At 33.7% G+C, this 25,556-nt stretch overlaps 1 long non-coding RNA gene across 2 annotated transcripts in view; it reads left to right on the top strand.

The window, feature by feature from the left end:
* LOC150108653 (uncharacterized) overlaps window positions 1-25,556 on the top strand; it is a 305,460-nt gene that overhangs the window by 264,034 nt on the left and 15,870 nt on the right. Inside the window, exons 5-6 of one of the 2 annotated variants that reach the window (XR_016550673.1) lie at window positions 3,024-3,098; window positions 5,160-5,460. This is a non-coding gene — a long non-coding RNA (uncharacterized LOC150108653). Of the gene's footprint in view, window positions 1-3,023; window positions 3,099-5,159; window positions 5,461-25,556 lie in introns of those variants that run through there. The other variant, XR_016550674.1, reaches the window with a different exon arrangement.

The following is a 25,556-nucleotide window of genomic DNA, read 5'->3' as shown; positions in this document are numbered from 1 at the left end:
ATCCTCACCTTTCGAAAGAATTGCCATAAATTTCTGATTTATGTTTGATACTAAAGAACCGAAATAATATTATCCATATTCTAGCTGAAACAGCGAGAAAGGTTGCAGATATTATTAGGACAAAATACTCATCAAAAATTCAAATTAATAAATTTTGAAATCTTATAATTCAAAATTCGAAATCACTTAAAACAAGGTTATCACTTTATTTGACTGCAATAAACTAATTCTTCAATTCTTATATTAGCAGAAAATCCAGTCCGAGAAAATTTAATTCACAACAATTAAAATAATGAAAAACTAACTGACTATTATTATTTCCCATATTCCATGAAGCATTTCACGTTCCACGTGTGAATTGCATTCTTGACATATTTCACGTATCGCGTGTTCATCGCGTCACGCTATCTATTGACCAAAAAATATAAAATATATTGGTTTGAGCAGGCAGAAGATATGCAACAATTGCTTCTGTCAGCAGCTCAGATGAAATATGGAATCTAAAAGACTCTTGTTGCCGTGGCAAAATTTAACGTCCGCCGTGTGTCGACGCTTATCGTCATATTCTTTCTAACGACAACAATCACTCTTGAGGAGTCTAAAAGATTTTTCTGACTTTCCGAATATCGTTCTTCCTGAAAGTGTCCCTTTGTTCGAGTACTTCCACTGTCGGTGATTAAGCTGAAGGCTATTGTAGTAGATATGACGTGACAAAATGATACTTGCCTTTGCCGGATTCCAGTTCACTTTGAATAGAGTAGAGAAACAAATCTCCTTACCTATTTTTTTTCTTTTTTTCCCACGACAGCTGGGACGCACTGGTTTGAGAGTTTACGGGAAGTGACAATGCCGGTGACTACTCGGTATTTTAGTGTCTCTCGAATGTTTCCTTGTGTGACACATGTCTATTTTCTCGCTCAAACTTCATATCTACTAGAGCAGGACAGCTACATACGACAGAAAAAGCCGCGTGCGGAAACTGAAGGCTTCTGTCTTGGCTAGATCTCCTTAAAAGAATACCCGGAAAGAATTTCTAGTAAAAATAAAAAACAAAAAGGACGAAATAAAATCCTGGCGGCTGTTCTGTAGAACTTTCCAGACTTTCATCTTTCTCCTAAAGCTTTCTTGTTGTAGAATCTTATTGACGGATCTGTTGTCCTCCACAGATAACAGATCTGTCAATATGATTTCTGGAATAAATTCGCAGTGGTGGTGGTCGTGGTGTGTGTGTGTGTGTGTGTGTGTGTGTGTGTGTGAGGGGGTAACAAAAATCATTTTCATCTTTTTATATTTATATATTTTTTTTTATTCAATCGTATTATTTTGTCAAACTAGCTAATCCCTGAATGGATGTTCTCACTTTTAGAATTAATTTTACTTGATTAAACACAAAACGCAACTTATGAATTGTATCGGTTTGAAATTCCCAGTTTTGAACAATATTCCTGAGAAACACGTATTTACATTGCTCCGGTTAGAAAATAACATTCAATAAGCCGTTTTTGTTGTTGATGTGGCTATGCATGCCTGAGTGTCCTAGGTTAGATTTCCGTCGCCGACGTAAGAAGCTTAAGGATCTTTCTCAGATATAGCTAAGTTAGCCGGTCTTGGGCGAGGATTGCAGGTTTTTCTCCCTAGTTTAGGAGGAAAAAACCAGATAAATCTGGGTTTTTTTCCTCCCGCAAGCAGGCAAACCGGCCCCGTGAATACACGCAGCTATTTGACATAGGACACACCGGGAGACATAGGGCTAGCCACCTTATCCTCAGGACGGGTACGACTTGGAAGGTCTAAAGATAGCCGTGTAACAGGACACTAGGCCTAATACCTGAAGGGGAGAAGAAAAAGAATGATGCTTAACATTACGTCTAGGTTGCCAACCTAGACGTAATGTTAATTTTATACTGAAGTAAAAAAAAAAAAAAAAAATCGATTACCCTGAAGAAAAAAAAAAAAAAAAAAGCTGTGTATTCTCCGTACAAGACTGGCGTTTTTATTATACAAAGTCCAAAAATGGTTAACTGCACTTAAAATGTGTAACTATTTTGAACAATCACTGACGTCACTATGCAACTGCATTCTTGTTCTACAATGAGCCAAGCGCTATATAATTAGACGTTTTCCTACAATTCGCTGCAGAATGGTAAGATTTTGGCTCATCAGGAATCCATGTATCTCATCTCCTGTTGTGTGTCTTCCTTGTCCGATTCCTCAGTGAAAAAAGAAGCAAATCAAAAATTTTCCTTCACTATAATTATTTACCGAAATCGTTTGTTTCTTTAATGTTTTCTAACTATCGTTCTTTTTCCCCCATAAATCTAATCACCTCAAACTAGTTACATTCGCCAATGATATCGGATCATAACAACTGTAGTCAGCAATGACTTACAAAATTACTCTTACTTACAACTATAAGATTTTCTTTAGAGGAATATTCGTTGTGCTTTTAAGAAAAAATATTTAATAGGCTAATAATGATGCACATTATCATTAAGGATGCCTGTAAATTTCTTATTGCAGGAGAGTTAACAATGCTGCCGATGATGGCAACAACAACTAGAAGTCAAACAGATTGAAATTCCTTCTTAGTGTAATCCCAAAATTTTATTCTTCATTTGGAAACACGATTTCAAATTTCTTCAAGGATGCAAAGAACTTTAAGATATTTTCAACAAAATTTGTTTTAGTCATTTCCGTACTTAGGTGAAAACTGTATTTTCTTCCAAAACTTCCCGTTTTTATCTCTCCAAACAAGCACTCCAGCCGAAGAACACACGTAAAATAAATTGGATTTAGTTGGTCTGATCGTAATTCCAACTAAACCGAACCAAGCATTCTGTCACTTTTTCTTATTTGTGAAGTAATTACGTATCAGGATAACATTATGCAAATGTATATAAAATCACAAAGAGACATCTGAAATGTAAGTAGCATACCTTTCGGATAAAAAGACTTAAGTTCAAATTTCTTGAATTACGAGGGACATTATTATATTTTTTTATTTTTATTTTATATCTTTTCAGCCGCATACGACCAACCTGAATCACTGGAAAACAGCGTTCCTCCTACAAACTGTACAACACAACCGGATGACTCAAGTAACTAAAAATCTTTTATTATTATTATTATTATTATTATTATTATTATTATTATTATTATTATTATTATCGCCCTTTCACTAGGATACCTAAGTTCATGTAGGATGGTGGAAACTATGAACTCTACAAATTATCTAAATTCATAGATGCATATTTAATATTATTACATGCGTTCAAGGTTATACGCTAGTGAAAAGAAACCGGAGCGCCCGGGGGGGGGAACCAATCTAGCACCACAGTCTGAAACTTATTAAGTCAAACCGAGAGGGAATAAACCGAAAGTTGAAATATATACCAAATAATCACCATTGTGGCCCATATTGTAAATTAGTAAACTCGTAAACTAGTAGTATCTCCTAATGTTAACTACCTCAGTTTAAAAAAATAATAAAATAAAATAAAATAAAAGTTTGCTATGAAAAACTGTGATAAGTGATTATGGTTTCTGCATCAAATCACTATTTTTTATTTATTTTGATGCATAACATGGATCGGGCACCATGGTTGTATGAGTATTGTTTCACAAAAAAAAAAAAAATAATAAAAAAAAAATAATAATAATAAAAATAAAATAAATAAATAAATAAATAATAATAAAAATAAAATAAAATAAAATAAAATAAAATAAAATAATATAATATAATATAATATAACTAATAAACAGATACGCATTTTGTAGCAAATATAAATACCGTTTATAAAATTTATTTTTGTGTTGAGCAATTTTAAATTCTGATTTAAGATAATATTTTTTTCTGAAATACCATTAACGTGAAGATGACGGAACTTTAAAACAACCGAAATAATTTATGATCACTTCGCAACATTACCGTGAGTGTCATGAATTAATATATTCGTTCACGCCTACAATACGATGCTTGGAGAGCTGCAACTTTGCTTCTGAAGAAATATTAAATTGCGAAGACAAGAAAAACGAGTGTATTATGTTTTCATAGATATCGCGTTCTCCGTGCAGATCACTTAAATGTTTTCGTTACAGTAATGAAAGCCCCACGTTTTAAACCATCTTCCTGCACATTCATATTAACCAGAATCCTTTGAGGAAATTCAAATGGAATCTATTCAGATGAAAGAAGTTGGGCCCTTGTGAATATTACTTAGTTCGCTTCAACCAGTTCTGTCATATAATTGAAAACTAAATTGCCCGTGTCTTATGCGAAATAAGTTGCAAATAAAATAAGATGAAATGAAGCAGGTAAGAACATAAAAACTCCCAGCTAGCAATTCTGGGTTTAACGTGTTCAAAGCAGCTGTAAATTAGCCATTCCTAATAGCGAAGGAAACTTTTTTTTTTCTCGTTAAAATATTGCAATTCCATCATGCAGGGTTTTTTTTCCTGCACTGCATTCCCTCTTTATAAAAAAATAATTAATGGCTTCTATCGGACCTTCGCTTTTATTCAAGAAAACAAATATTTGTCAAATCATCGCGTGCTTGTGACTTTAAGTAGAAAATTGTCGGTAAGAAGTAAATATGAAAAGGCATTTTGACAAAAACTATTAATAAAAATTAATTTGTGTAGAAAATCCAAGTCGGTGAAATATCAGGAATAATTGAAGGGGAAAAAAAAACGGTAGAAAGAAGTTATTTGTTGACTCTTGTTTCAATAATGGAAACAATGTTATTGTTGTATTCTTTTGTGGTCTTTGTTGACGTTTTTATAGCTGAATTGAAAGCATCGTTGAAATGATTTAACAATGTCTTTATTAATCCATTGTCAACAAGAATGGAACAGATTTTAATTGTTAACGGACTGCTTCGCTCATAAATCAGTAATATGTTGGGCTGAGTTTAAAAGGATACTATGAATCTATTGCATAGATAAATGCATCAGCCATCGATTTTTTTAGATATTATATCTTAAAATTTAAGATGGATATGGAAACCGCTTTTGATTTTATCGGTAATCTGACTTGTACGGTTTTTTCCCAACTAATCATAAAACGTGTATGCTTAAACACCTAAAATTAAAAATCTTAGACAGGCATTTTAAGTTTAAGAATTGAACTATTTTTCTCAATGCTTTCAACATATTTTCAGGTATTATCTACATCTTATGGAGAGCATAAAATAGCAAAAGTGAAAATTTTTATACAGATAGCGGAACTATAATGGAAGAAAGCACCCAAAGAAAGAAAAAACTACATTCCTCACCTTGGTAGTTTATTGCTTGGAACTAACTTGATGTCGATTCGCACGCCAATTTATAAAACAGTAAATGCAGATATTCAGCAGTATTCAATGCTTCAAATCCGACTGGCAAGTGCATTAAATGCCAAACAGTTCATATTACAATTCTGCCGAGGAAAGAATTTTGTTCTTTATTATGAACGCTTTGCATTGAATATCGTACCGAATGCTGAAAAACAACACGGCATAGATTTTTGACCATCTGACAGATGATGAGAAAACACACTGATGTATAATATAATAAGAATTGTATTAAATTTAAATAAAAATTATTTAAATCATGAGGAATAAATTGCTTCTTCTGTGATAAGATTATTTTATTAGTGATGAAGTTTTTTCCCCTATTAGAGGAATGATCCTAAATAAAAAGAAGAATGATTGTTATAATCGAAATTTGTATTCTCTCTCTCTCTCTCTCTCTCTCTCTCTCTCTCTCTCTCTCTCTCTCTCTCTTATGTTCATTCCTCCAATAATATCAATTCACCTATCGACCTTCTAGGTATACAGTTTAGCTTACGAAAAATGCACCTCTCCGACATTTCGATTTCCTTAGTACTGAACGAGAGTTTTTGCTCTCTTAAGATTTCTGCCTGGTCTCTGAGGAGAACCAACCAGTTTGAAACGTATTTTATCATAGTGCATTACTGTATCAATCTCCTTTTATTCATCAGTTCCATTTAAAACAGATTAAGGTAAGATCTCCGTTCTCATCGAAAATACAAAATATTAGTCTTCAATTATGTGTATAAACTGTGTTTATACAAAAAAAAAAAGAAACTCATGCTACATTTTAATCACTTTACATCCAGATGGATAACGTTTAAAACAGAGTGATGTTGTATTTGCAATTATGAACGCAATTTCATTAAGAATTATTATCATTTTAATTTTGATCAATAATCACACTGAGAACCACTTTGTAAGCTAAAGGAACTTCAGAAACTTTGAACTGAAAATATAGTATATTAATATCATTATTTTTTTCTAAAAAAAGTTTGTAAATAAAAAAAAGCAAATTAGTTTCATAGTTATTTAGTTTAAAGGGATTTTTCGTTTTTGATTTTATTCTTTCTTTATACACTTTAATATATTTTGCATCTAAAATATATGTTTTAAATACATTTCATAAAAAGACGGCATTATTGATTAACTATGAACTAACTGTCTTAATAATGATAAAATTTTTCTTTTATTTTTTAATTAATTATTTTAAGCATTTCTTGTTTAAGACATTAAAGAAATGGAACGAGATGTCCCGATTCTTTTTCCACACCTAGAGTAGAGTGTGGGGAAAAAAAGAAATAGTTTTATGGCTCTTCAATGGAAATGCGAAATGGAATTTTCCCATCACTGTAAACTACAAAATTATTGAAATCTATTTCCAATGATATGAAGATACGTTCTTTACACAACTGGAAAAAAAAGTAATTTACGAGTTCCATGGACTGTAAGTAACTCAGTAATATAAAGCCGCTTGGAATGTTAACAACGCATTTTATGAAACTGTATAATTCTTCCGATTCATTATTCTTTACCGATACAAAATTTGAAAGATTTTATAAATATAAAATTATACGAAATGATGCGCCTAGATAAAATCTATTTAAAGAAGCGCTGCTGGGAAAGACATATTCAAAGTAGTTCTCGTGGTACCTGGATTATACGTAGCTAAAATGGTCTGCCTTCGGAGAAAAATGCTCAAAATACAATTTATCAGATTCTCTAGGGAAGTGGCTCGGAAGCACGATCAAACACATATGCGAATATCCCTAGCACAGTATACGTACAACCGACGATCCACACGATACGTTCTTACAATCTATTCATTCCCAATAATGATACTTTTGTCTTTTTAAACTCGAAAACTCCATAAAAATAAGAAGACTTTTAAAAAATTCTCTTTCTAGACCGTTTAAGTTACGAATTCTTTCCGTTGTTGGTGGTTAAATCGCATTGTACTAAACCAGACATTAAGAGCAAGAAGTAGGTCTTGGTCAAACTGGATTTAATGTTAGATCATACGATAATAAACCGAAACTCTAGTTAAATTATTTAAATGTATCAGTTGTTATGTAAGGTGAGAAATTGACATATATTTCAATGAAATAAAGAAATAAAATAAATATATCACCAGTGAAATTTAAAAACACCGTTGAAAAAAAAAAAAAAGATTGGACACGTAGTGAATGGACAGTAGAGACAGATCCCAAGAGTGGCTTTGACGTCTTGCGGAAGGAAAAAAAGAAAAATAAGGCCTAAATTAACTTGGAAGAGAATGACAGAAAGGGAAAACAGAATGGTTGGTTGGGGGAGCGTTGGAGAGAAACAGAATTAGCTGCACAGGACAGAAATATCTGGAAGAAACTGATCTCTGTCTTATGTACCATTACAACGAAGATAAGTATTTGTGCATATAAATTATTTCCGTCCACCACCAGGAAAGTGAGGCCAACAAAAGTGGCTATGCCATTAATTCTCAGTACATGTGCTATACTGCAATTATCTTACGGAGGGGGGGGGGGGAAACAAAGCACTGAAAATAACCAGTGCTGGAGACCGCCTTACAAGAGCAACCATGTAAACTCTTAATGATCTAATAGGCGAAATAGATGAATCTATCATATCCTAGTATCAAGGCAATTAAACACAATATCCGGGGACTGGCATAAAGGGGCGAAGCAAGAATGCTTTTCATCTTCCCCGTTATCTGTAGAGGACAGTGTAGGGATAAGGTGTTATTGAGCTATTAAAGCTCTGATCATGGCAGGAGGGTAACAGCAATAGCCGAGCCTCAGTTAGAACTTTATTGGCGATGTGTAAGTAAAGCCAACTCTAAAAATTTAAGACGATCCCTAGACCACTCCATAGTGGTCGAAAGACCGTCTCACTCGGCGTTGGTTCCACTCAGTGATGACCTTCCCCCCACCACCACCACCGAGCAGAACCGCTCATATTTTCCGAAGAAAAGCATTCACCGACAAAGCCCCTCACCGGGCCGTGCCGGAAAGCACTTTCTTCAGAGACTCAAATTGCTCCCTTAAGGCAAAAACCTTAAGAGAGCGAACTCAAACTCTCGAATCTCTGCGTCCCAGGGGTAACAGCAACAGCCAAGCTTCAGTTAGAACTTCATTGGCTAGAGCATTGCCATCCATTACCCTCCAAGGGTATGAAAACACACGCTTTTGAACTTTGAACTTAATTGGTTTATGGACTGAGTCCTTGACTCTTTATCCCTTCATCTGGATTTTAGATTGTGGGTGATACGATTATTGTGGGTAATTTACCCGCTCATTGTGAGTTGAGGCTGTATCAGCTTTCTCTTGCGATGGAGGATTTCGTTTTTTTTATGTTTGAAACGATCTGAGGGCTTGTAGTCCGCTGCCTGTCGAACTAGCTGGTTTGGGTGATTATCCGTGATTGTGAAGAATTTCTCCGCAATGCTTGTCATGTAGGTCTTAATATCTGGAAGATTGGCTTCTTGATGTAACTGGATGTTTCTGATGAACCATGGGGCATTAAATGCCATTCTTAAGCATTTATTCTGTATTATCTGAAGTCTGTTGATGTTGCTTTTAGTCATGTGACCCCAGGTTGGAGAGGCGTACGTTAGTTGCGGTCTGATTACCGATTTCAAAAGGAGGATTTTGTTGCTTATGCTTAGGAAGCTGTTTCTATTCAAAAGTGGATATAGCTGTGCTATAGTCTGACTTGGCTTAGTGGCGACACTATCCATATATGACTTGAAGTTTAGACGTCTATCAAGATGAATTCCCAGATATTTGGTAGAATTGCGCCAAGGGATGATTTTACCAAACATTTGTATGCTTGTATTCGGTTCTGCTTTACGTCTGGTGAAAAGTACTGCAGAGCTTTTGTTTGGATTAATTGCGATACGCCCCTTGGTGTACCAATCCTCGAATTCATTGACTGCTCTCTGCAGTTTGATTGTGGCCAGGTGTGGACGGAGGGATCTGGCTATAATGATTGTGTCATCGGCATAAAGAGCGGTGATAGCTGGGAACAGTTTGGGGAGATCTGCCATGTATATGGAGAAGAGTAGGGGAGATAGCAGAGAGCCTTGAGGGACTCCGGCCGTGATTCCCCTCTCTGTGGATCTGATACCGTTGAGTTTTATTTTAAATTTTCTGTTATTTAGATATGATTTGATAAGTAGAACTAGTGGTAATGGAATACCAACTTTGTGTAGTTTAAAAATTAGTCCGTGATGCCACTCTATCAAATGCCTGAGTGATGTCCACGAATACTGCGCCAGAGTGTTGGTGCCATTCATACCGTTGGGTTTTATGTTCGATAACTCTGTAAATTTGTAGCGTTGCGGAGCGATATTTCCTAAAACCGAATTGTTCATCTTGAATGACATGGTTGATATTTGTTGCCTCTTGAACCCGTGTGAGAATAGCACGTTCGGCTATCTTAACTATGCATGAAAAAAGGCTGATTGGTCTGTAATTTTCAGGAAACTGTGTATTTTTTCCAGGTTTGGGAATTAGGAAAACGTCGGCAATTTTCCATCGCTCTGGGAAATAATTTAGCCGGAGGATGGCATTGATGGTGGCTACCAGATGCATAACCCCTTTGCGGGGAAGTAACTTGAGTACCTTGTTTGTTATTCCATCTGGACCTGGAGCCTTTTTGTTATTTAGTTTTCTTAAAATCTCATATACTTCTGTTGGTGACACGGATTTGTTATTGGATTGGAGTGAGGCGTTTTGAGTTATTTTCCGCACTTGGGTGTGAATTTTACTTATGAAATATCTGTATTGATATAATTGGGGCTGCATTGTTTTTCTAAACTGTCAGCAAATGCTTCAGCTTTTTCCTCGTCGTTGTAGACAACATTAGATTCACCTTGGATTGGAGGAAATGTAAAACGCTTTGAACGGAGAGATTTCATCATTTTCCATATTGATTGATCCTGTGTATTTAATTGGTGAATTTTGTTATTCCAGAGTTGGTTACGATGGTCCTTTAGGGCGTATCGAACCTGGTTTCTTGCTCTATTAACTGCTTGTTTATCAGCTGGGTTAAATGTTCTCTGATATTGTCTTCTTAATCTGTTTTTCTCTTGAATAAGACGTTTTATATCCTCTGGGAGTTTATTTGATGGTGCACATTTGGTTATATTTGTTACCTGTTATAGCTGTCAGTAGTTCTTTTTCAAGAGTTTTCACTGCTTTTTCTACATCTTCGGCAGATGTTATATGCGGTATTGGACCAAGGCTTTCCTGGAAGGCTGAGGGAAGTTGTTTCCAATTTATAAATTTGGTAGTGTTTTCCGTTAAATCTTGTATGGTGCCTAGTTGTAAAATGACGGGGTTATGATCAGAACTTAAGTCGTTGATTGCTTGTATCTGATAGTTGTGTGTGCTTTGCTTTTTAATATAGTTATATCTCGTACATCAGGACGTCCGGTTGCTCCATAATGTGTGGGTTCAGTGGGTCCTATTACTTTATATTTCTTGAAGTGGTGTAAGAGTGTTGAGTATCCTTCCGTTAATATTTGTGTTTCTGCTGTTCAAGACTGAATGTTTGGCATTAAAATCTCCGGCTATAATCACTGCTCTGCCTGTATTTAGTATCACATCTAAGTCAAATTCAAAGAGTTTTTTATTTGGGGGGGGGGGGTTGTAGGCTGTATATATCGTAATGCTGCTTGTTTTTCCATATGTATTTCTATTCCTGTAGTTTCTATGTGTTCTGTTTGGGGTTCAGCTATTGAATTATGTTTTATGTTTCTTTTCCCAAAGATGGCAGTGCCTCCACCTCTAGCAAAGTATCTGTCTGTACGGTAAGTGCTATAACCGTTGATTCTGATTTTGTCGCTTGGACGAAGATGTGTTTCATTTATGAGGATGATGTCTGCTTGAGTTTCTGCTGCAAATTCCTGTAGCTCCTGTAATTTGATGGATAAACCATTTGCGTTCCATGAAACAATTTGTAACAATTTCGGTTTTCTTTTAGACTTATCCATTAAGAATTTCCATAAAGAGTGATTGTGTATGCCTTAAGATGATATCCTTGGCTTCTTGAGTTGGGTTGGTTTGTCCGAGTTCAGCAAGCATTTCACCTAAGTGGCTTGTTATGTTTAGTAGGATAGATTTGCTGTGACTGATTTGGTTTTAGATCTTTTTGGAAGGTTGATCTTGTAACTTCAGCATTCGATCTTCCATCCGTTATGGAGACTATGGTTTGACGGGAGGACGTGTGTTCTTGAAGAGGTTTACTGGTTTTGTGTTGTATCTTTTGGTTTTGGGGAAATGCTATACAGCCCCTATAGTTTGCAGGGTGTGGTCCTCCGCTGTTTGCAGGCTTTACTGGAAGTGTGTGGGGTTTATGGCATTCATTTGATGCGTGTTTGCCACCACATTTCACGCAACGAAATTCAGCCTTGCAGCATCGTTGTGCGTGCCCAATCTTCTGTCATCTATGGCACTGGGTTTGAACCCAGTATGGCACTGGGTTCAAATATCCTCAACTTTTATGACTAGATCACAGAGGGTTTGGAGATTGTATATATGTTTTTGGTCTTTGCTTATTTCCACCAGAATTAGGGGATAGGGTGTTTTATCAGCTCTCCGCATTCGGCTGACTTTATTTGGGCTAAATCCCTGAAATTGAAGGTCTGCAGTGAGGTCTTCTATTTGTAATGTTTCAGTAACTCCCCTTAATACTACTTTTAAATTTTTCTCACTGTTGAGTGCAAATGTGTGGTATGGCAGGTTTTGTTGTCTAGAAGTTTGGTTATTTTTATATTCTATATTCGTGGAGTGTCTTAATTCTGGTTCAGTCAACATACTCCCATCATTTAAATCCTATCATCCATCCTATCCTCTGTGACTGCTGTAGGGGAGAATGTATCTAACAGCTTTACTTTCCCTGGCGTTGTCGCTCATAGTTTTCCTAATCTTAGAAATTCTCTGTAAACGTCTTCTTCGAATATGCTTTTTGAGCGGTTTTGACATGTCTGATAGGAGGTAATAACTCTGTTAGAATAAAGTTTGAGAAATGGGTCCAAGAGCCCAATGTAAATATCCCGTAGATCAAATCAAAATTTTGCTACCAGCATAGGTATAAAAATTTTGCACTTAAAAGTTTTCTGAACAAAATTACTTACCAAATCTTAACCCAAACTCAAGACATTATTCGCCAAACTAAACGATATTACATTTACTAGGCTTTATACGACTCAGGTAATTCTAATCTTAACTCCTAATCGCGATAGCTACCTGGAATCAAAACTGAAATCGTCTTATCGTAATCACAACACTAATAAGCGAGCCGCCATCTTTTTTCCTTCCGTACTTGAAACAAACATACCACCATAACCACATATACCGACTTCGTAATTTCCTCAAAATCCAAAATACACGCTTAAATCAATGAAGAATTCGTATGCTTTACATTTAGCAAAAGGGTGTAGTTTTTTAATAATGTGTATTAACACATTATTAAAAAACTGGAAAATCAAAACAGAAAAAGTTTTTAATTTAATATAAATGTTTAAAATAAATAATAAATTATATATATTTTTTTTATCTCTTTTTCGTTCAGTCCAAATATCATATATAATCTTTTCAATTTAGATTTAATTACAAAAAAAAAACAGACGGTCTTTTAGAGCTCCATCTAGTGAGGAAACGTCAAACATTTCAATTTCAAACATAAATGAAAATATTCAGCTAGAGTACGTTTAGTTTACACATTAACTTAAACATTGCAGATAGCAAGAAAACGTAGTCGGTAACAAAACAGGTATTTTATTTTCCAGATAACAAGGAAAGAAAAGTAAAGGATTACAATTGGTGTCTGTAAAAGAGATTTTCCTATAGTAACGTTAGTGACATGCACTTGATGCAACTCCTTTGACTAGTGCTAAATAACAAACCGCCTTATCTAAGAGAAAGCAGTTGTTGGCAGGGATCTACGTGTAATCCTTAAGGAGCACTTCGGTGGTTACCTCAAGTGTTGACATAAGTCGCAGGGAACAGAACAAAAGTCGGAAACCCCAACTGTCCTTCAGTTCGGAGCTTATCTAGAATAGTGACTGACATTCTTCAAATATTGTCAATGTTCAAACTGATCCGTTTTCGTTTATCGGAGCGTTAGCTTCTTCTTCGTTATAAAAGATGTTGTTGCGACGAATATCTCGTGATCTGAGAGCTTCGTGTCTTATTGTTTAAGTATACAAGACGTTGAACACGCGTTGACAAACAGGAACGGTGAAAAAAATAAGATTAGCTATTTGTACAATGTTGCCATCTTGGATGATTTAAAACCACGCTTTTTTGTGTGATTTAAATTGATGGATGACTGCGAAAGAGAGATCAAAAAGAATCATTGTAACAGATTGTTTTAATTCCTGAGAACTAGGAAAACAGTCTTCAAATACATCGGTATAAAGATAAATATAGTCTGACAACTAATGGTAATGGTGATGTGCATTTATTATCTGGATTTTAGAATATTCCAGTCTGTTTTTATTTGAATGAATTGAGTAAACGGCGTCTCTATCTTGTTACCTACAGGCTACGGGGTTCAAATTCCACTACCGCACGGATTTTTGTGAAATTTTTAGGCAGCATGTGACGTCAAGCAACTCAATGTTTACTGGGGACTTATTGTTTAAAAACAAAGAGGGGGATGAAAAGAAAAGATGATTAGTCTTTACAAAAAGGGCGTTAATGTGTTTCAAATATCCTACGATTTGTGGATAGTAATAAAACTATTAGTAGAAAAGTAACTTTTTTAAAGATTTGCTTTGTCTGTTCATCTATAAGTATACATTAACTCTGCCTCTGCACTGGATCTGAGGGGTTTTACGAAACTTAATATTTGTGAAAATTTTAATTTCATTTTAAATGAATTATTTTAGAACTTAGGGATATAAAAAGGCGAAAAGATATTCAAGATAATTTCACTGGCAATCCAAATTTTAATGAAATTTGGCATTAAGGATCTTTGTTGAACTTTGTCATTTCAGTTTTGTTCTGAACTGATGCTGTTAGCGGTAAAATTAGTCAAGTATTTGATGTGCTGAATTGCGTTTTAAATTACAATAAATAAATTCTCTAGTACATTAGTCAAAATGCAGTTATAAAGAGCACTTCTAAGTTGGATTCTATAGTAATAACGAAAGCATCCCTACTAAAATTTATTTTTAACAAAGAAAATAAAAATATATATATATTGTCACTTTGTAATGTATCTTTGTGAAGAGAAGAAAATCATGAAAATGTTTAAAACAGACTAGCAATGAAACCAACTGCTTTTAATAAGGTTCTGTTTGAAACATAGCGATGCACAAGTACATTAAGGAAATGTAAATACATAGTACACCCGATAATTTTCAATATTTAAATATTCCTAGAACATGTGACTTTCTTGTAAAAACTGAAAATCAGTAGTGAATAATAGGAGGGGAAAATACGCAAAAATTTGCAATCCGGATTCGGCCAGTTTCCAATTTTTTTCGAACTTCAATTCATTCTACTAATAAGGAAAACACTCTCTTCCGGAAATGTACGTATGTACCCAATATTCTCCTGGAATCGAGATTATTTCTGAGATGTTCACTATTAATTTAAACCTAAATTTACTTCTCCTGATATTATGAAAATTCTACGTATAAAAAATTTGTTATTTTGAAAGATTTTAACTTTAAGTGATGAACCCCCCCCCCTTATTGAGCGATGAACAAATTATATATATATATATATATATATATATATTATGCCAAAAGAAGCAATTGCGAAATCTAAACGAGAACATTTTATTGTGAGAAATATGTGTGCGCGCGCGAGCGAGTGCCTTTCAAGCCATGTTGAAAACAAAATCAGACATTTTATTGTTTCAGACGTAATTAGTTTTCAAATCTCCAATAATACACTCTTCTAGATGAACAGGAAGTCCTAAAAACAGAGTAGCTATACGACACTTTCCTAGTTAAGCTTTCTATTAAACGCTTATAAATGAACATGGGTGTTTTGATTCTTCTTGTAGACAGAATGATAGCAAATGCTTGCAGTGGCAATGAACGTGTTGGTTTGGCTTTAGTCGACTTTCAAATTCTCCCCAAAGTTACTCTACAGGTTTATATTGTGAAATTATCTGCCGAATCTGGTCCCATTTTTCCAGACGATGTCTCCATAGCTTTGACATCACACTTCATCATCCTGCTGATAGTAAACTGCGTCTTTTTAATCGTGAATTTTGTAGTCCGACGATAAGGAAGTCTTGCTGAAAATAGGAGAATCATATCCAAACAGTAATGCGACATCATTTAACAAACGGGCGAGCGAACTATGGTAAATAAAGTTCTTCTTATAGCCGTAGTACCTAAATGCACTCGCCAAATCAGACATCGACCTAATTTGGCGAATGCATATCCCGAATTGCTACTCCATACCGCAGCTTTTCAATAGTTCAATAAGAGTTGTTTGTCTATTAGTTACATTGGGCTTGACAGTGTGATCCGACATTTATTCAGATAAGGGAAACTATAACACGAATATTGAAATACTAAAATACTCTCTCAAAAAAAAAAAAGATACTCTTCGATTATATTAGTATAAAGAAGTAACGCATATTCCATTGCCTGGTTGAGAATTCTGACGTTTTATAATTTTTTAATAAATATAAAATTATGTTGACATAACGTAGATGCGAGTTTTGAAAATACCAGCAAGATTGCATCAAAAATAAAATCTCGATAAACAGTGCATTACAATTGAAAACAAACAAAAAACAGATTTGTTTGTATATACGTAAAGTAAACAATGTAACTTATGAGGTGCTGGAAGTAAAAAAAAAAGAAAAAAGTCGTTTAGTGGCAATTTTGCAGGACCAGCTGCTGATCTTTTTCAAATAACTTCTCTTTTGAGGTAAAGATGTTGTTTGTAAATCTAAAGCGTTTAATCTTCAATTCTAATGCCTCCCCAATAAAATATTAAAAATCATGGCTTTCACCTTATTAAGGTCTTTATTACCAAAAAGAAAAAATTTCCATGGGTGTGTTTAAATCACTACCTGATTTTTGACTCATTTACCAGGATATAAAATACACTAAGATTAATAGCAGTCTAAAAATTACCATCGCCTGTTAACATCACTTCCAACCTCTCGTACGTTGTGCTTGTTGTAAGCTATTTATCGTAAAATGTACACGACTTAATTAAAAGAAAATTACATGCTACTGTTTAAACTGAAATTAACCGAACTTTATTAAAAACCCGAACATAAAATGATTTAATAGATTTAAGCAAGAGCAATTCATCAAGTTATGGAACTGTATATGGGAGCACTTTATCCTAACATATATTTATGAGCAATTTCACCTAAATAGCTGTTCTAGCGACAAGCCAGCTACGTACTTAGTTTTATATTAAAAACATATACATCTTTATAATGACACATAATGTTATTAATTTTTATCGGAAGATTAAAAGCTATATTTTTATTGCGAGAGCTCCGTTGTTAACGAAATTATAGAGTTATTATTTATATATCTTAAATAAAAGATGTATACACGTTTTCAAAGCAAAACTGCACGTTTTCTGTGAACTTAATTTCATTTAAGATTGCTGTAATAGTTGAATGGACTGTCGCTTGCTCTAGCAACTTCCTCCAAAGAGTCTCGGATTCATATCTTAGAATACGGGAGGTATTTTCTGGATCTCTTTCATCTCCGTCTTAATTATATGGTCTAAGATGAAAGTGATAAAAGTATCGCGTCAGATATCGCGTCTCAACTAGCGCACATAATTTCTCTAATGAGTTACAACTATTGCAGGCTACAAAACTGTAAACCAGACCAACAAAAAGTAATACATGGAACTTTATAGAAGCAGCTCTCACACATATTTGCATATAATGCTACATAGCAAACTAATATGCAGGTGTTATATAATTAATAGAAGCAAAATAAAAAAAAACTGCTTGCTTAAAAATATCTTATAATAATTGCAGAATTTTTGATAGTGTCTCGACTATTATTAATGCAAGAATTGTTGAAGAGAAAAGAATAACAATCACCGAATGTAACTCGTGCTTATTTTGCAATTGTTATCCTCTTTAGAATTGTTTAACCATTATTCCACTGAAAATGATCGAGAAACTTAACTGAAAATTCTATTATTAAAAGATGTTGTTTACCTAAGTAATTTCCATTTCTATTAATAGCATAATATCTGCTCCTTTACTTTCTATCTTCATTTATAAGATGCAAGAGGTAAATGCAATACTATCATTATAATAAAAATGTATCTCTGCATTTCTGAAGACAAACACTCATTGCATAAATTCTGTTGCCACTGAGTGCTTTCTCCTGTTAATAGAAGAATAATGATGCGGTAACTATTCTCTGTTCTACCATTATTACAAAAGTTTCAAACAGTTACCCATAATGTAATAACAGCATACATTTCCTAGGAAATGTGTTTTTACATTATGGAAAATACCAAGAATAGCGATCAGAACCACACCACCTTTGCTACGAGTTGCCCGAGTTTGTACTACGCACGTGGACTACTTGAATTAGCTCACGCTAGTAATCGCCGATAGTTTTATAGTTTACTACATTCGGCATGAAACTCTCTGATTCCGATCTTTGAGTTTCTTATTCGGTTTTAAAACAATGTGGGATTTAATATTCCCTTAATTTAAATAATGTTTCAAACAGTAATTCATAATAATCTAGACCAGTAGTGAGGAAACCTATGGCACAGATAGAGATATGTTTCGGAACACTATCGAAATACATATGACGTCAATCATCTTGTAATAAAATATATTTGAAAAAAAAAAGTTCCTTATTTTCATCTATCTTTTGGGTACATTCAACCAACGATTTTTTATTCTCTAATTTATAATTTTAATTAATTACATCCAACTGAGAAGGAAAACGAAATTTCTGTAATGATTTTTAATTTTTAATAAATATATTGATTAATATTATTATATGGTTGAAAAATAAATAGATCTATTATAAATAAATAATTTATTATAAATAAATTAATAAAAAATAAAAGTCTTTTGATCGTCTTTTCAAAGACGCATTATTCTAAACATTTTATCTACAGGGCATTGATCAGAGGAGGGATGCCATTCTCTTCAGGGAAGAATATCAATTAAGACTAGGAATTAGCGATGGTAAACCTACTGCCCATCTCCTCTTATTCGTTTTATTCGATCAAACAATAGTGAGAAGATGCAATCTATTTCTGTAATAAAATCGTGTTTTACTTTCTGTTACCCATGGATCTCTGGATTTACAGTCGCGACGAGTGCACCCATAAAGGAAAAAAAAAAAGAAAAGAAAAGAAAACTCATGAGTGAAAACATTATGATATCATCTAACTAGTAGCGTGTTGTGACCCCTTTAACGCTTTCATCCATCTTGTCATTGACTCCATTAGACCACGGAAGGTGTCCAAAGGTGTTCTAGACTAACTGGACAGAATGACATACCTGAGGTCAACCACCAAGCGAAGCAGGAGAGTCGACTGGCGGATGTTGTGTTCCACATGATCCCTAGACGGTAAGGGAGCACACGGAATGCTCTTCGAGCCATGATTTCACAAAATTCTGGCCTTGTGACACGGAGCCTCGTGTTTTTGGAAGAGTCCAGATTCATTGGCCACAGGTTATAATTAGTGTTCGCGAGAGGATCCAGAGATGTCCATAAGAACAAGGATACCAGAATTCCGTACCAGGATACCGCCACCACTGGCCTGTTTTCGTCTAACCGTACAGTCTGGTTTGTAAAAAACAGTCTGGATATTTATAATGTTTTGGCTCGTGAGTTTAAAGATATAAAAGAGGACTGTTTTAACCCAAGCTTATCAGAAATAAAATTCCTCAATTGATAAGTACTTCTTTTGGGACAAAAACGTATTTGCAACTTTCTAATTTTCAAAAGGGAATTATATCGAAAAAAAAAAGAAATCAGCTTACGAGCCAACCTCGCAAGGAACCTTTTAAGATTTCTCTGTGAAGGACTTTTTTAATCAGATTTTGAAAACCAACATTCGCAGACACAGACTTCGAATTTCCATTAATTTACTTCATCGTTTTTACTTTGATTGTTCTGTCGCATGACTATTAGCTATTCGTAATGTTCTAAGAATAATTATCGGATTAAAACTTGTCCATTAAGAGATGTTATAAGGTATTTTTTCATCACTACTGCGAAGAATAATTACTATTATTCTAATATACCTAGCTTATTAATGATTTAAAAATAAATAATCGTATACTTATTCATTATATTTCATTTCAAATAAGGAATTATAGAATTTTTGACATTCTCTGAGATGAGAAGCCAGACATAAAAGGCAAATTTTAAGCCATAAAAAAAAAAAAAAAAAAATTTGAACTGCGTGAATCATTGCTCTTTTAATAAAGTCTGTTTACAAGACAATTTCTTTAACCTGAAAAGGAAAAATTTCAAACTATTCTTATCAAGTCATTTATCGAATATTAGCTGAATGAATATTAGAATAATACAATTCATTAGTTGGAATTAGTTAATTTAATACGATAAAATAAAGTTAATTATTTTTGTAATAAAGGTAGTCAAACACTGTCCTAACATAACTGCAACCAAACATTAAAACAAATACAATATTAATATTTATCGATCATATTAAAATGGTCATACTCTTTCGAAATAAAAATTTGCACATAGTTTAATAAACTTACTGAATACATATGATCTACATTACTAGCATCACTCTTTTTATTCATTTATTTTTATTTTATTTGTTACACTTCATTAATATGAGTGCCTGTGATAACATGGCCCGTTAAGAGTTTAGATTTTGGAAATCCATTGAAATATTAGGAAATGGATATTAAGGGATGATTAAAACACGAATTCAGTTTTTAAATATCTCTTTCGTGGATTAGCCAAAGGTCAGAGGGCCTTACTTATCAAAGTTTGGTTAGAGAAATTTATTTATGATTTTTATTGGAATTCCAACCACGAATGACTCTCCTTCTATAGTGCCTACAGCACAAGTATTAGTATCGTGTGCAGGTTATGATCAATCAAAAAAATCATTCACCAATGAAAGCATGATGATTCAGCAATGAAAAAGGAATTATTCAGCAATGAAAAAGGAATTATTCAATAGAGAAAAACAAATTCAACAATAAAACAAAGAACTGTAATAAAGTAACAATTCAAAAATGAAATACAGGATCCTTCCGAAAATCACAAAAAGCCCTTAGAAATGTTCATTTGGTACCTTCGTTGACATCAAAGCATTATCAACCAAAGTGCGTCACTACTGTCGACTACGCCCTAAAATGTATTCACAACCGCGAATCTGAATAGCCCAAATGAACGACGATTAATTCATACTTTTAATTGAAGAGAAGAACTGAAGCGAAACAAGCTGTTCGTTCCCGATCAGCAGCCCACATTGGTTTTACAAGACAAGGGGACTTGTGTAGCAACCGAGAGTGCGGTAAAGTGATATTTGCTTTGTTATTCAGAACGGCACTTGTCTAAAAAGAGGCTGTTTTGAGCGTGCTCGTTTTAATTTTCTTTGATAATGACAAGAATAATAAATAAGCGTAATTAATGATGTCCTTTTCACGACAGGCAAACATAATTCAACTTAACGTTATCAAGTGGAAGAAAAAGGATAAAACGACAATTAAGATATTAGTGATTCAAAATATTTGAATAAAAGTGGGCACTTCTGTAGTATTTTGACAGAAAGATAATTGAGGGGTCCTTAGTTAAAAAGACCCAACTTGAAGATATCTTCTACTACGGGAGCTTCAACTAAAAATAAGCCAATCGTGATTCCCTCCCCGCAGGGAAACTCGCAGTAACAAAAAAGGGGGGAAAGTAGCAGATTAAAATTAGGTTTAGGAAATCTTTAGACATTGTTCTGTTAGTTGATTGGTTAAGATTACAATAAAGCAGTTAAGGAGACAAGAGACGACGTATTGTGTTTATTAATTGTGTGACTTCCGGCAAACCGTTTGTCTGTTTTACAGAGACAATACGAGCTTTTGGGGTAAAACTGACTCATTCAAACTCTGTACTCAGTGTAGTTGCAAACAGAAATGATGATGACGAGGATGAATTAAACATATCTTAACGATATACCAAGTACACGTCGTATAATAGACTGAATTAAAGTAAGCAACAACTTGTCAATTATTCAGTCCATTGTTGTTATCCTGGTTTAATTTAAATTTAATTAAAAATAATTGGCAAGTTGTTGCTTACTTTAATTAGATTATCTCATTTTAATTTTCTATTATAATAACAATATAACAATATAATATACTTATAACAATATATCATTTGTTATAAGTTATTCTACTTATAACAAGTAGAAAGCAACTTTCCATGTTAGAATAAATAATAATTTATTTAATTTATATAAAATGTCTGAAATGACAGTTTATGACATATATAAATTCTTAAAAATCGTATAATTTTGAGTAGACAACTCGTTTGATATAAAAGTGAAAATATAAAATCTAAAGAACACTTTAATGAACGAGAAAATAAGTTCAAAAAAACTTTAATTCCAGAAAATAAAATTATAAATTCAATAAACAAAACCGAAACTAATTCAACAATGAAAAATTCGACACTTTAAAAAAATTAATAACGAAATATACGAATGATTCTGTAATGAAAAAAAAAATTCCCTCATCAATGAAAAAATGATAATTCAGCAATTAAAAAGGAATTATTCAATAACGAAAAAAATTCAACAATGAAACAAAGAATTCAGCAATGTAATATAGTCATGATTCAAAAATGAAATAAAGGATTATTTAACAATAAAAAATAACGAATCATTCAATAATGAAAAAATCTTTCAACAATGAAAAGAAAATAACAATGAAACCGAATTACTCAACGATTAAAAATATTCATTCAACAAAGAAAAACGGAATTAATCAATAATAAAAAATCATTCGCTAATAAAAAAACAATAGAAATATATAAAATTTTATATAAAAATATAAAAAGAATCCTACAATAAAAAATATCAAGAGAAATCTTCCGTCTTATGTACCTCAACATTTTAATTCTGATATATTAGTAATATATTTCACGCTAACTTAAGAGTTGTAGTCAACTATTTAATTTTTATGAATTTGGAAATAATCTCCAAGTCACATGATTATCATTCCATTTTTTTCCTTGAGAAACAAATAAAAAACTTTCGTCGATTCTTGTATAAATGGTGCTACACATATCGCACTTTTAGCCAAAGATGCGATGTTCAATTAATAATATTGAGTAAATCTTTTTATTACATTATTTCTGAAGATAGTTTAAAACGTCTTTCGAAACGCATGTCGAAATACCTCTTTGTTGTCATTTTTCGTTTTATCAATATAATTTCGCCCGCAGCGTAAACAATTATTCTTCCTAAAAAATAACCCCAAGTCAAGCGCGCCTAAAAGTATTTCTTTCGCCAATACTCGACATTGAGTAGTCAGATTCCAATCGAAGTAGTGTCGACGCCGCTTCTAACTTCACTTTCTGATGGAACTCCTCTTCGCCGAAGAAGAAACTTTTATCCACGTTAATAAATTTGCCTCTCGTGTGAAACAGCAGTCGCGATTTTTTTCTCTCTCGAAGAACTAGGAAATATATCCTCCCCAAACATTCGACCCGAATCCTTTCATGTCAGTGAAACATGAAAGGAGAGCAAATAAACAGGGAAGAGTGAAATATTTACACTAGTGGGATAGCAGGTGCAGATGTCATCAAATGCACGATCCAAGACGGATAGTGATATATTGCAGATTATTTCTCAAGTAGTGACACTGGGAAAGCTGCTATCTTAGAAATACAGACGTTTCTTGAAGCTAAAAGGAAAAACAGCAAGTTAGATCTAACCTTAATTGCAAGGAACAAATTCCCTTATCGAAATATTTCTTGTATATCAAGTCGTCAGTAAGTTACCTTTCTTGAATGATATTCCTGGTAGATATGAGTAGAAAGGAAAACCCTAAAAAATGCTCTTACTTTAGTAAGGAAAAATGAATTTCCTTCAATACCAGGCGCAACATTGAAATAGAGAGAGAGAGAGAGAGAGCGAGAGAGAGAGAGAGAGAGAGAGAGACTCTAACTTTTATACTTTGGTGTACTATATAGCGAAAAGGTCAGTTATAATCCCACAACTCTGAAATGAATGGCAAATATCCATTATAGATAAATTTCCATTCTAATATTGGATTGGAGGGATGGAAAAACAATTCATTGAAGAGCATCACGCGAACATGAATTCTGTAGTGCAACATAAGGAATTTGCGCAGTAAAACTGGAATATGCAATCGAAAAATTGATTCGAGTAAGCAATTCACGATGTAATGTGCCAAAATGGGATTACTGAGTAGAAATAGAAAATAGAAAAATTAATCTATTGACAAGTATGAGTATCAGAGGTCAACTGATAACTCAGGATGAGCAAATACAAAGAATGAAAAACTGAAAAGATGTAAATAAACGTACCGTAATTTATTGAATGTAAACGGATTGCAAATATCATGATTAAGGTGCTTCTGAGTGATATAATATGCTAACCACTCATTCAGACTGGGCCAGCCAGCCTGGCTGCGGGTTCGAATCCCGCTGTGGGCATGTTTGTGATTGTCTGTGGAAATACTGGTAGTGGTCGGCGATAGATGGCGTTGGTGTAGTTGCGGTCAGCTGGTGGATTGTGAGTGGTGGAGAGAGAGTTGTAGAGCAGATGCCCTCCCTCGATGAGTCTTTGAACTCCCTGGAGGTGACAAATAATAATAATAATATTTTTTTTATAATATATACTTTTATTGATTTCTAAAATATTTACACATATACAATGATCACCTTGAGTGACATTCTAACATAATGTTTACAAAATTCAGCACTAAGTGCTGCATATATGATTAATTTTCTACATTAGATTTCAATTAAAAATTTCAATTTTTGCCTCTATATTATGTATTTACAACACATGTTCTTCGAATATTAACAATGAAGATTGTACATAATGAATGACTAATAAATTAATGTTAACAATAATAATAATAATAGTAGTATTTTTTTTTCACACTGAGAAGATTTATCAAACATAGTATTTATGTATATATACATGAGACCTATTTTCTGTACATTACAAAGATTCAGTAGAATATGCAGATTTTTTTATTTTATTTATTTATTTTTTTTTAAGTTTGAGAAAGAGTGATTATACATACAAATTTCTGCATTTGCTTATAAGGATTACTTGTAGATGAGTGAGGCAAGTTAATCACACCTACTTCGAAGCTTGGGTTAGCTTTTATGAAGAGAGTGAGATTTAGCCTTCACTATTTGTGTTGTTGCTACTGTTTATGTATGGGGTGTAGAATAATCATTGGATGCTAGTGATTTATTATGTATATATTAGTGTTAATAGTTTCTTAACTTTGTTGGTATATTTTCCAGAGCTCGTTTTTTAATGTTCTGTCTACGTTTTTAACTTTCTTGGTAGGTTGTTGAGTTGCGTTGGTATCTGATGTGATCTCACAAAAGAACCGTATGTGTTGTTGAAGGGTGTGGGGTTGTAGAGAGTTGTTGTAGGTCGTGTTATACGATATGTGTCTCTTGTTTCGATAGGTGATGTTGAAGTAATTCCTTGTTAATGTCATGCAGTGTTTCAGGTTTTTAATGCTCAGAATTCTGTGTATCGCTATGTGCTTATGTGCTTGTCGGATATTGTTTGTTGCGTGTAAGGTATCCAGATCACTGTTGACACGATTTTCCTGTGTAGTGTTTCTAATTTTGTTAGGTGGCTGTTTGATGTATTTACATAGACTGTTATTCCGTATCTGAGTAGAGATTCGCAGATATCGTGATATAGGAGGTTTTTTTTTATGTTGGGTAAAATAATGTCTTTAACTTGGAAGAGTTTTGCTGCGATGATCCGGAGTTTGGTGTGTAGGTATTCTATGTTTTGTCCATTTAAGGTGGGAATCTATATAGAGACCGAGGTATTTTGCGTGTGTTACAGGTTTGATTTCGGAACATTGGCAGGTATTTTTGTTGTTAATGCAGCGGTATGTGTGACAATGTATCGACAGTGATGCAGGGCGTATGATTCTTGGGTTGTGTAATATCAACATCTGTGTTTTGGTGCCGTTTATTAGAATTGCGTTTTGGTGGAAGTATGTTGTGATTTCGTTTAAGTCTTGTTGTGCTTTGCAGAGAGCTGTGTTAAT

Source organism: Typopeltis vanoorti, chromosome 3, assembly GCF_054136105.1.
Source record: "Typopeltis vanoorti isolate ZY-2024b chromosome 3, IOZ_Tvanoo_1.0, whole genome shotgun sequence".
Taxonomy (NCBI): domain Eukaryota; kingdom Metazoa; phylum Arthropoda; class Arachnida; order Uropygi; family Thelyphonidae; genus Typopeltis; species Typopeltis vanoorti.
Note: the sequence above shows the minus strand (reverse complement) of the source record. Positions and strands in the feature narration are given on the sequence as shown.